Below are 12842 nucleotides of genomic sequence, written 5' to 3' on the forward strand. Positions count from 1 at the left end.
ACTTTGCCAATTAGTTATGGCCTTACGGGCATTACTGGGCAATCATCGTTAATGGTGCAGTGCGCAAGTTGTGCAAACTTAACATACATCAAGGCTGCAGTCTAGATTCTCTGATCGAAAGTTGATCAACCTAATTATTAGGCTCCACGATTTACATAAATATTAAAAAAATGTTCACCCTTTGTGTGAAAAAAGAACAAGTGACACATATACGGCACCGCGACCCTGAATGTATCATAACGTAGAATACAGTGAACTGTTCTTATGGTAAGAGCTTGAAAAGTTTTGCTATGATCACTGCTGTGTTCTTGCTGAAATTTCGCAACAACACAACACTTCTTGGCCCGTGTCGTTCGTTTTTGTCTGGTGTTTCGAAACATTTAGTAACCGACTGTCGGCGGAACTACTGCACATCTCTTCATCACTTCATTACTTCAGCCTACAAGAGTAGTTTATTACGTTTTATTTTACGACAAACAAAGGAAGCGAAAATGCCGAGAAAGATCGAAAAAGGATGTAGAGAAAGGGCGGGAGATTAAAGTGGAGCAGTTCTGATTGGAGAGAGATCAAATGATGATGTGCTGGAAATGTTAGACTGGCTGATCGCCTGGCAGGCTACTCCTGGTACTGGGTGATAATTATGCTGTACTATGTTATCACAAGAACACACAAACAACTCATGCACTTCTATTTCGCTACCCTGCACCAGGGAAAGAGTCTATTACTTACCCCTTCTCAAACACGTTTCTCAAAAAGAAACTTATTTCTAAGAAAGCCGTATGAATTTTTTTTGTAGCGTTGGCTACTGTAGGGTGAGTGAGAAATTTCGCATTTCATGATTCTTCCTCCACCTTGTGAGCTTCTGCAAAATTGATTTTCCATATTTAGTGTCCCTGTGCTTTACGTTCTTGATTATTTCAGCCTCGCTTTGCTATCTGCTAACCTTCTGACTAGCTCAGATGGTAGAGCGACCACCTTTGAAAAAGCATTGCCCCAGATTCGATGCCTGGACCAGGAAAAATTTTTCAAGTGCGAAGCTTTGGGATAAACTCGTTAGGGTTTCATTTGAATCTTTGGCTACTGTCGGGCGAGTGAGTAGCTTTCCCTTTCATAATTCTTCCTCCATCTTGCAGGCTTCAGCAGAACTCATTTGCTATGATAACATAGCTTCTTATCAGGTACGTCAAATTTACCTCAAGTTTGGCTGCCATTTCGGCATCTGCAAATCCCGAATTTCGCAACAAAATAGTTCTGTTCCGGAAGGGAGAGTGAAAAACAAACGAACAAGGAAAGGCAGGGAGTCCTGATCAGGCTCTTATGTAGAACAGTCGACTACCGTTAATTCAACCCTGGGTATTCTACTTTTCGCCTAATTCTAACGTACTGGAAAGTCCCGGCGCGAAACCATACATTGCCACAGAAGAAGTCGTTTATTTCGAACGCGAAAGCATGTCGTTTCGGTTAATTTGACCCACACCAGCGTCCCCACATGCCTTGGAAACACAAGAAATTTGGCAGGCGGCAACATTGATTCCGTAGGCGACGACAGCGATGGCAGTCTGCGTCCTGCACGACTTGCACTGCGTCCTGTACAATGTCTCCTTTCAAGATTTTGTCAGTGCCGATGATTGTGTTGAGACCTGTAAGCCACTCACCGACAGCATGTATTATATTTATTGAATCACTGCACTGAAGCAGTCTGTCGACGACTACAGACTATTTCAATACATAAAAAGATACAAATCCACTCATTCTGGCGTCATTTGTTAATTCGACCTTTCAGATAATTCGACCATAACCTGTGGTCCCACAAAGGTCGAATTAATGGGAGTCATTTGTATTGCACAAGACCATGCTACATAATTTTGTGTTTATTCTAGTGTCCCTTTAACTAATTCTGTGGTTATGAAATGACTAAACCTAAAACAATAAATGTGTCGTGATGTGTTAGTGGGCAAGACCTGGATTTGGTCTTACTGTACGGGTCGTATTACACTTTGTTTCATTCTATGAGTGGCCGCGGACAGGCGCCAATCTGACATTCGGCTTGGCAGTTTAAAATCTAAATAGGTGTTTATCTACCCAGCCTCATAAAAGTTTCATGCCAAATTATGAGAGAACGCAATCTCCATTGTTGCCTAATCAGTATTTTTTACTGTCTAAAATGCTGCAGTCTTCCTTTACATAACATATATTCACGTTGTTTGCGTGATCCAAATGCTAGAGATATGGGTTGGTAATAGTCGAAGTCTTTTTTTTTCAGCTACTATACTAAAGGTAAGGGTGCTCTGGGGCGCTATAACGTAAAACTATTCCAAACTTTTCTATTCCAATTCTGCTATCAGCCCTCCACGATTGGTCAAAAACTTTTTTCGACCACCCCCACTTCACCTGTCTGTCACGCGACGTCACGAAAACCGTGATACCTCCCCATCTGATATGATATGTACACACCGATTATGCATGATTTGACAGAAAAAAGAAAAACAGTTATTTATGATTCGGCCCCTTTTCGCCATTAGCCCTCGGCTATTGGTAAAACGTTTTCGGGCTGCACCCACTTCACCTGCCTGTCACGCGACGTCACAAAACCGCAAGAACTCACCGCGTCAAAGTGACGTGCACGCGATAAAGATGCATTAATATGCCGAACAAAACTGAATTTTCTTCGGAATAGCCGCAGGCTGCCCCGTTCCGAAAGGAATAGAAGATAACTGCTGCCGATCGCTCAGACGCTGGCTACTCGCACCTGCCGGAAAGCATGGGTGTATAAAACTTCTTGGCGTGGCCGTGTAACGTTTTCGAGCACTTTCGGCCCGTTTACCCCCTCATTCTGCCAACTCTTCTTTGCTGAGGGTCCGTTTTAGCCTCATTCTTGAGCTTCCGTTGCATGCCGCCGCGATTTTCGACCTAAGTAAGGGAAAGCCGACCAATCGTAGACGCCGGCACCACCCTCTTCATCCGTTTATCGACTTTCACTGCAGTGACTCGGCCCCATCGAATCCCTCTCCACATGAGCGTTCTCCTCGCCTCTTCTCAGCCAATTAAATACGACAAGCCGCTCAGTGTAGGCAATGTTATTCGTTTTCAAGCAAATAAAAGTGACCTCCTATGAACGAGGAGAGCGTTTGATAGGTCTGTTCAGACAACCCTGCGGGTGACCGCCCGGTGCTTGCGTTGGTGGTTACGCAAATTTGACGTCAGGATATTGGAATAGAAACATATTGGAATAGTTTTACGTTATAGGGCCCCTGGTTGCAGATACCGAGAAATCGTCGGCACGGGCCTGTCTACCACCAGTGGGCTACGGGAGGTGCGTCCCAAGGGCAAGCGGCAACGCACTACACTCGGGAACGGCGGAAATAAATGAACCACATAGGGCGGTGATGATGATGAATCTGCCGATCTGGAAGTAAGGGCAATGAATGGATGCACGATAAAGTGGAGGTCTACCCTAGTTGATCAAACTTACTCTGCAACACTTCAGTACGACGTCTCTCAAAGCCCCCGCAGTGCTTTGGGACAATAAACGAACGAATGAATGAATGAATGAATTAATGAAAACGTAAGCGTCATCCACTATTTTACTGCAATAACGTGCCAACTTGGGCTGGTTGGTACATGTCTGAAGAAAAGGAGTAACAGCGCTGAATAACCGGACATGACTGAGACAGACGAAGCGCTGACTTTTAGCCAATATCTTATTGCGCACACAGCAATAAAATATTTTATAAACCAATATTTTATTGCGCCCGCAACAATAAAATATTTTATTGCTTTTTGCGCAATAAAATATTGTCTAAACGTCAGCGCCTCGTCTGTCTCAGTCACGTCCTGTTGTACAGCGCTGCTATTCGTTTTCTTCATACTATGTTACCCTCAGCGCATTAAAATGAATTTGCTCCTGAGGCAACAAATTACTAATGCAGCTCAACTTAATATTTCTCTTTAGTGCCCCTTTGTACGTAAACTAGGTCATTAACGTACCCCCACTTCCGCAGTCCTAAGTCTAGCTCAAATAACGCATCAGTGCTGCAGTGCAGACAATTGACAGGACTATGCTACAATATGTATGGAATGAGCTCAGTTGTCGTGGGGACGGGCGTCGCGTCACCAAAGGGGCACATATCGAACATCTTTAGAGGGTGTATATAAACTTGGTGAGTTCGTGGTTATTTTCATATATCTTTCATGTGTGCACGTGTAATAGTTTTGAAAATATAGCGTTTTCAAAACGAATGAACCATTTATGCTAGCCCTGTAGGTGTTTTTAAGAAATGTGGTCGGGCATCTCTTAAAATGAGTAGCTGGCTCACGCTGTTGTCTGCGTCTTCCACACTGATGAGAAAGTTCAAATGAAAAGTAGAGGTCTGATGGGAGAACGAATTAGAAAGAGCTTATTCTACGTATCTACAGGGGTTGACGAACACTTAAGGGGCACATTCGATTACGTTCCACATCTATTTCTTTCAAGCGCACCCATAGGCCTTGGTTATGGGTGCGTATCAACAAAGCTTCGTGTTGATAAATGCTATTTGCCATTGGTCGGCTAATATTGTCCAACGTCACGAGCAAGATACATCTACTGATGCGAACAATTCTATTGAGCAAGAGCTTTTTTGTGAATACGGACCCTAGTCTTTTGAGTACCGACACATTCTCCAGGAACCGAAAATAATTTCTTCGGCGAACAGTTCAGAAGTGGTGATTTGTGCATGCGTGAGTTGCTATCTAGGTTCCCAGCGTTCGGCCTAGCGTGACTGCTGTGGCCTTCTCGCCCACTGCATCCGAGCGTTTGCGTCGTGCTCTAGAGCCGTATATTCTAACGATTAATTTAATTTCCCAGTGTTTGTACCCTTATTCACTCGATCTGACGCAGCTGCGACGTCGCTATTGCCTGAATCGGTCATTCAGCTGACGCATAATAAGAATGAAAAAAGAAATACAACGTTAAAAAATATGTGCCCTCTTTACGTATTGGGTTACCGCAGATTGTTATCCGCGCACAAGCGTTGTCTTTTAGTTTGTGCAGAAAGCCGCACTTACACTTGGGAAAGCCATCTAATGCGTTGGTATCTGCTATTATGAACCAAAGCTGCAGCCTCTTACCGAAATGCAGTTGTATTCAAAAGCATACAGTTGGCGCAGCGCCTTTCTGCGGTGTTGCATATTTGTTTCGCTTCGTACAACGGTATAAGCCGCCCTTATACTCCGCGTGATAAGTGCACATATGTGCCGTTCAAAGTGCAAGAAACCAACTTCGTCAGCAACCAAATTTACTTAGGATGGGTCTGCAGCTTCCACCGCTCAATCGCCACCCGGTCGCCATGTCACTTGCGTAAGACAAGTTTCTCCAGCGACATGCCATAATTAATCTTGTAGTCTTGCGAAGCAAGATATTTTTCCTCCAGTAACTTTAACTAATAGATAGTATTATAGTTTGCGCGAATGTTACGTTATTTTTCTCTCAGTCGAGCATGAAGACAAAACAGCGCCGCGTAATCCTTCAAGAAAGAATACACGCACGCTCGCGTCGAGCTGTAGGGTGATGGCGCAATCGACAGCGGCCTGCTACCTCGGTTTGATCTTGTTGAGGCAGACGACACACGAAAGGCGTGCACCGAATAAGTGCTCGCTCTTGGCCATGAAAGTTGATGTCGCTGGCATTGCTGATCTCGGTTCCCGTCAAGGCGCAGCACGGAGCCTAGAACGTTATCGCCCATAGGAACGCCAGTGGGAAGGAAGACGCGAACGTGCAGGGTGGTGAAGCGAAGGGTAAAAAGCACAGCGGAAGCTTGGGCGCATGACATAGGCGTCGCGTATAAGAAGAAAATGAATGCATTGCCAGATGCCTCTGTCGGGGCGCTCTTTTAAACGTGCTCTGTGGTATATAGCGGTGATTCACTGAGACACACACACTTTGTTGAATCCTCCTATTCGCAAATAAAGAGCGCGAAGATGGACGCGGGCGCAAGAAAGAAACTAAAGTTGATTTCGAGAGAGCACACGTAATCAATACCTAATATCTCTGATCTCAGGGGCAGACATCAAAATAATAAAAAAAAAAACAAGAAACTAACGAGGCGTTTTAAAGCTCAGCTTTCTTTGCCTCCTCCGACTTTTCCACTGCAGCTGCTACTGTTGCTGTCTTGCAGGCCACGTCGGGAGGGGGTTCAGAGCGTGTATTTTCAGAGCCTGTATTTCCACGCTCCTGCCATGCGCACACATGGCAGGAGCGTGGAAAAGAGGAAAGGTGACGCGAGAAAATCGTATGGACGTTTCCACCGCGTCTCATTGTACAATGCCCTCCGGAGCTCCCTCGGTGTCACCATTTTAGCCTCTTGACAGCTGTAATTATACGTGACTCCCCGCAAAAGCGTTGCAGAAACTGTGGCGCTTACACTTCTACTAACGCGCAAGTCCAAAGGGAAAGCGGATAAAATTGTAGAGAGGACGTAGGGAGAGGAGGCAGAGAATGACTAGAACTGACGCAGTCATGAAACGAGTGAATAACAGCCTTGCCACTCTTCGCTCGCAGTTCCCATACAGGGTCGGGGAAAGGGATATCGGGGAAAGGTGACGTGAAAAGGCAAGGAAACACTACTGCTACAAGAGAGCTTTAGCAGTGCCAAGTTACCGTAGGGTAAGTGAGGTACCGTGCCGGCCGAGGGCTGCGCATGCGCACACTTTTCCGTGCAGAAAGACTTTCCGTATGGCATACTGACAGTAAGGAATCTGCACCGCATACAGTAACGTGCCCACCGTGTTATGTAAGCCGAGCCGGACCAAGCCAAAATATAGCGAGAAACTGGCGTTGTCCGCGTCTCGCGTGCGTTTTTCACCATGGAAGGAATAAAGCACGAGTTAACTTTAATTCATCCTCTGCGACGCGACAAAGTGCCAGCAAGTATGACAACCCTTTTAACCGGAAGCATAAACTTGAACTCAGCTTAACTGAACTTGTGGCCTTACCCTCAGTAACAGGCGAGTAATATAGTAAGGTCGAATGAGAAAAAAAAAGATTAATATAATCGAAACTCAACTTAAAAGAAATAAAACGTGGCAAAAGCAATACTTCGGGTTGGTGGCGCCATGTAGTGACGCAGAGCGCATACTTAGAGAGGATGCCGATTTTTTGTTGCAGTAGCTGACTATACTCTACTTATCTGCTGGTGTAAAGTGTCGGCAGTGGGGCAGTTAACAACAAACAGTTCTTTCTTTATATATTGCTTCGACAAAAAAAAAAGAGAAAAACGTTTTATGTGTTCTTGGACAATGAAAAGATGTCGCCACCGGCTTTGTGACTGGCGTCCAGGTTTGCCGTAACCTGGCACTTCCGTAAAGTGTAATGATTGAATGGACAAGCTAAAGCTTTCTAGTATTCAACAAAATGAATATTTTGCGCTAAGCACACAGTTTCTTATATTCTGAAAGGCCTGAATACTGGGGCGCTATAACGTAACACTATTCCAAAGTTTTCTATTCCAATTCTGCTATCAGCCCTCCAGGATTGGTAAAAAACTTTTTTTCGACCACGCCCACTTCACCTCTCTGTCACGCGACGTCCCGAAAACCGCGATACCTCCCCATCTGATATTATGTGTATACACTGATTATGCATGACTTGAGAGAAAAAAGAAAAACAGTTATTTCTGATTCGACCCCTTTTCGCCATCAGCCCTCGGCTATTGGTAAAAAGTTTTCGGGCTGCACTTACTTCACCTGCCTGTAACGGGACATCACAAAACCGCCCAAACTCACCGCGTCAAAGTGACGTGTACGCGATAAAGATGCATTAATATGCCGAACAAAACTGGGGCCCTATAACGTAAAACTATTCCAATATGTTTATATTCCAATCTCCTGACGTCAAATTTGCGTAACCACCGACGCAAGCACCGGGCGGTCACCCACAGGGTTGTCTGTACAGACCAATCAAACACTCTCCTCGTTCATAGGAGGTCACTTTTGTTTGCTTGAAAAACGAATAACGTCGCCCACACTGAGCGGCTTGTGGTATCTAATTGGCTGACAAGAGGCGAGGAGAACGCTCAAGTGGAGAGGGATCCGCTGGGGCAGAGCCAGTGCACTAAAAATCGATAACCGGATGAAGAGGGTGGTGCCGGCGTCTGCGATTGGTCGGCTTTCCCTTACTTAGCTCGTGGTGGCTGGTCGAAAATCGAGGTGGCATGCAACGAAAGCTTAAGAACGACGCTAAAACTGATCCTCAGCAAAGAAGAGTTGGCAGAATGAGGTGGTAAACGTGCCGAAAGTGCTCGAAAACATTACACTGCCACGCAAGAAGTTGTATTATACGCAAATACACCTATGCTCTCCGGCAGGTGCGAGTGGCCAGCGTCTCAGCGATCGGCGGCAGCTATCTTTTATTTCTTTCGGAACGGGGCAGCCTGCGGCTATTCCGAAGAAAATTCAGTTTTGTTCGGCATATTAATGCATCTTTATCGCGTACACGTCACTTTGACGCGGTGAGTTTGTGCGGTTTTTTGACGTCGCGTGACAGGCAGGTGAAGTGGGTGCAGCCCAAAAACTTTTTACCAATAGCTGAGGGCTAATGGAGAAATGGGGTCGAATCAGAAATAACTGTTTTTCTTTTTTATGTCAAATCATGCATAATCAGTATGCACACATTATATCAGATGGGGAGCTATCGCGGTTTTCGTGACGTCCCGTGACAGACAGGTGAAGTGGGGTGGTCGAAAAAAGTTTTTCACCAATCGTGGAGGGCTGATAGCAGAACTGGAATAGAAACGTTTGGAATAGTTTTACGTTATAGCGCCCCTGAATTTTCTCCGGAATAGCCGTAGGCTGCCCCGTTCCGAATGGAATAAAATATAGCTGCCGCCGATCGCTGAGACGCTGGCTACTCGCACCTGCCGGAGAGCATGGGTGTATTTGCGTATTATAAAACTTCTTGCATGGCCGTGTAACGTTTCCGAGCCCTTTCGGCACGTTTACCACCTCATTCTGCCAACTCTTCTTTGCTTAGGGTCAGCTTTTGCGTCATTCTTAAGCTTCCGTTGCATGCCACCATGATTTTCGACCAGCCACCACAAGCTAAGTAAGGGAAAGCCGACCAATCGCAGACGCCGGCACCACCCTCTTCATCCGTTTATCGATTTTCAGTGCACTGGCTCTGCCCCAGTGAATCCCTCTCCACTTGAGCGTTCTGCTCGCCTCTTGTCAGCCAATTAGATACGACAAGCCGCTCAGTGTAGGCAATGTTATTCGTTTTTCAAGCAAACAAAAGTGACCTCCTATGAACGAGGAAAGCGTTTGATTGGCCTGTTCAGACAACCCTGCGGGTGACCGCCCGGTGCTTGCGTCGATGGTTACGCAAATTTGACGTCAGAAGATTGGAATAGAAACATATTGGAATAGTTTTACGTTATAGGGCCCTGGCCACTATCATCATTATCACGTTACCGTACGCACCGAGCCAGATATGCAGCTAAAACGCGTTCGGTCATCGCGGTGTGTTAGTACACCGCGATGACCGTATACTGCATACCGCTCTTACCTATGGTAACACGGCACCGCTAAAGCTCTGCTATACATGACAGCGCTTGCGAGCAAACTGAAGGTACAGTACGTCAAATCAACCCTGCTGTACCCGCCGCGTTAGCTTTGCGGCTATGGCATTGCTCAAGGTCACGGGTTCGATCCCGACTGCGGCAGCCGCATTTCAATGGGAGCGAAATACAAAAAAGTTCGCACACTTAGATTTAGGTGCACGTTAACAAACACGCGGATGCCAAAATTAAGTCGGAGTCCGCTACTACAGCGCGCCGCATAATCCCATTGTGGTTTTGGCACGTACAGCCCCATTATTCAATTAAAGTTCAACACTTCTAGCACAATGCGATGTGCCACGTGGGGCAATGACAATGCTCAACCCTAGCTCCAGAAGTTATGAACAATGGCGCACAACAACGCCTCAAGCAAAAACGTCTCCCTGTGTGTTCTGTGTAGACAAACAGTCATGGAGCATGCAAGGTTACGTTTAACATAAACTCACCACTCTCGTATTTACTAAACGCTGAAGAAGTTGATTACTCGCCATCGGCATCACCGCTAATATCGTCAGTCAAAGCAAACAACACAGAAACCTTCGATTACATTAATTTTTTAACACGTGGCAGACAAGCTGCAACTGATAAAGGGAAAATCAGACATCCACCCGTTCGTAGCAATTGCTACAAATGAAACCCATACGGGTTCCTCGAAAGAAAAGCCTCAGAGTTGAAGATAAATTTGTCCTGGTCCGGGACTCGAACCCGGGACCACCGCCTTTCCGGGGCAGCCACTCTACCATCTGAGCTAACCAGGCGGCTAGCAGATGGCAGGGCGAAGTCGAATTTGTCGACAACACACGAAGCAAAGGTAAGTGCTTGACGTAGTAGTTCTGCGGAAACCCGCAAGGTAGAGAGAAGTAATTGATTATTGACCATATCATCGACACTTTTTCCACGACCCAACCCGGCTTCGCTCCGGGCAATGGCATGAAGTTGCATCTTCGGCTACGCTTCGGAGGCCCCAAAGGAATCATCTCAACAACAACCTCACCATATTGTAGTAACATTCGAATTTCCTTCAATTATTTTTTCTTTGTAATCTCTTGCGAGGGTATTTAGGAACTCCTTACACTGGAGCTCTAATCCTTACTTGACAGCCAACTTTGTTCTTGCATGCCCAGTTAGTTGACAGTTTGTACCCTTAACTTCTGTTAACCATTATTTCGCTTAATCAAGCAAAAAAATTTGTGTTTGCGAAGGATGTGCATCTGGCGGGCTTGATTCACAGATGTCAAATCACAACTGATGAAGAAAACAAGAACTTCAACTTCTACTGGTACTTACTTCAGGATAAGTTTGCAGAGACAGAGAGAGTGAATTAACTGATCTAAAAAAAACGTTAAAGCACTTCTTAACGTTCTCAACATGAAGAGCTAATATTCCTTCTTGTTGCTTATGCCGAGTCATGCGCATTTTCAATGGAGGTAACAATCCTGCAGCCACGAATAAGTGTAAGGCAAATCACGGAAAATTGCTTTGCTGTTGCCGAGAAACTTTTGAGGTACTTTTGCGATGCAATATTTTTTAGATGTACACGATGCTTCGGCCCATTCCCAGCCTCTCTCTTTCCCTCGGCATCAATAATTAGGTTTCGTGTTGATACAGGCAGCTTTTTGTTTCTTTTGTTTTACGTTTTCAATGTGAAACATATTTTGCTTCAATCCCTCACTTTCCGGGTAGCAGTTTTTTCTATTTGGCCGCCTAAGTTTCCGCAAGTCGCCGAAATACCAGACGACGCGACGCGTCGGTGTACGACTAATGATTGTCTGTGTGACGCTAGCATGTGGAGATAATGACATAATGACATAACGGTGGCAAGACGATGATGACATGCCGATGATGACGATACACCATGATGCCAACGACAGCGGTGTCATGGCGACAGCGATGACAAGGAGACGGCGATTACGATGGCACAAATGCCACGGCGTGACGAGTACAATGTGGTGATGAAAACGACGATATGACGATCACGACTACGATAGCACCATGGTAACGGCTACGACGAGACTACGGCACGGCGAAGATGACAACGGCGGTGGCACGACATGTGATGCCGCAGGAAAATGTTGCATGTTGAAACATGTGTAGCGCGTGCATCAGCACTAAGGATGCTTCGTTTAACATTAATGCCTGTAGCACGTGGGATTTGCCTAATTTTTCATTAACAATCCACTCTAGCGCATGGAGCGATTTCTCCTTAATATACAGCCTCTAAAATGACACGGCCCTTGCACCCTCTCTTAAGGGCTACTTAGGAGAAACTCAAGTTGCTTTCTGCAATCAATGCCAATGCCACAAACTGACCAACACATATTCTGATAATGCGCCATTTTCGAACAACAACGGCGGAGGGCGTCGGAGAAAGAAAAGAACTAGAACGGCGCATTAACGTAACGAAATTGAAGCCGAAAGCGTCGGCCTAACACGTTATCGTGTCACAATAAGTTCAATTCAATTCAATTCAGTCTATTGACCAGATAGTACTCGATGGCTACCTGGGCTAAAAACTGTATATATAGCTTGACGGAGGCCCAAGTAGCCGTTACAAGGCAAATACAGCGGAAAGGCAATAACGAGATACTTAATAATACATGAAGTGAAAATTTACGCATATCTGCTGATAAACAAAGCCAACTAATAAAAACAATAGAAAATGAAAGGAAAAAGAGAGCATCATCAATACACAAGAATCAGAAATACGAGGGATTATATATATATATATATATATATATATATATATATATATATATATATATATATATATATATATATATATATATATATATATATATATATAAACAAATACACCCACACATACACTTACAAATATACACGCATATATAAAATTAAATGATACAACAAACATTCATTGCAATGCTTTTACAAAAAAATGCTATTGTGTTGCATCGCCGCGCTAGCCGCGCTCAGTGCACGCTTTTCCGAAGAGACAGCGGGTGCGACAGCAACGGTCGGCTTTCGCACTAGCACAATTCGATGAAGACGACAAATGTATACAATGCAATAAAGAACCGACGTTGCAGGAACATATTGGACATAAAGGTCCACGAAGCGGTTGGCAAATCACCCGAACGAGTGCGCATCGATTAACGCCTACCGGGAACAAAAGAACACCGGGCCAAGTCCTCTAAGCGCGGTCTCACGTGTCGGGCCAACTTTTTGAGGCAGAAGAAGCGGTAGAAATGACTTCACGGACAGTTGGCTTGCAAAGGTTGGCTGCGTGACATA

The 12842-nt window shown here is 45.2% G+C and overlaps 1 protein-coding gene across 5 annotated transcripts in view; it reads right to left on the reverse strand.

Annotated features, from left to right (window-relative positions):
• Positions 1–12842, reverse strand: part of LOC129380595 (uncharacterized) — a 312042-nt gene that overhangs the window by 43131 nt on the left and 256069 nt on the right. The window lies entirely within an intron of this gene.

Source organism: Dermacentor andersoni, chromosome 1, assembly GCF_023375885.2.
Source record: "Dermacentor andersoni chromosome 1, qqDerAnde1_hic_scaffold, whole genome shotgun sequence".
Lineage (NCBI taxonomy): Eukaryota > Metazoa > Arthropoda > Arachnida > Ixodida > Ixodidae > Dermacentor > Dermacentor andersoni.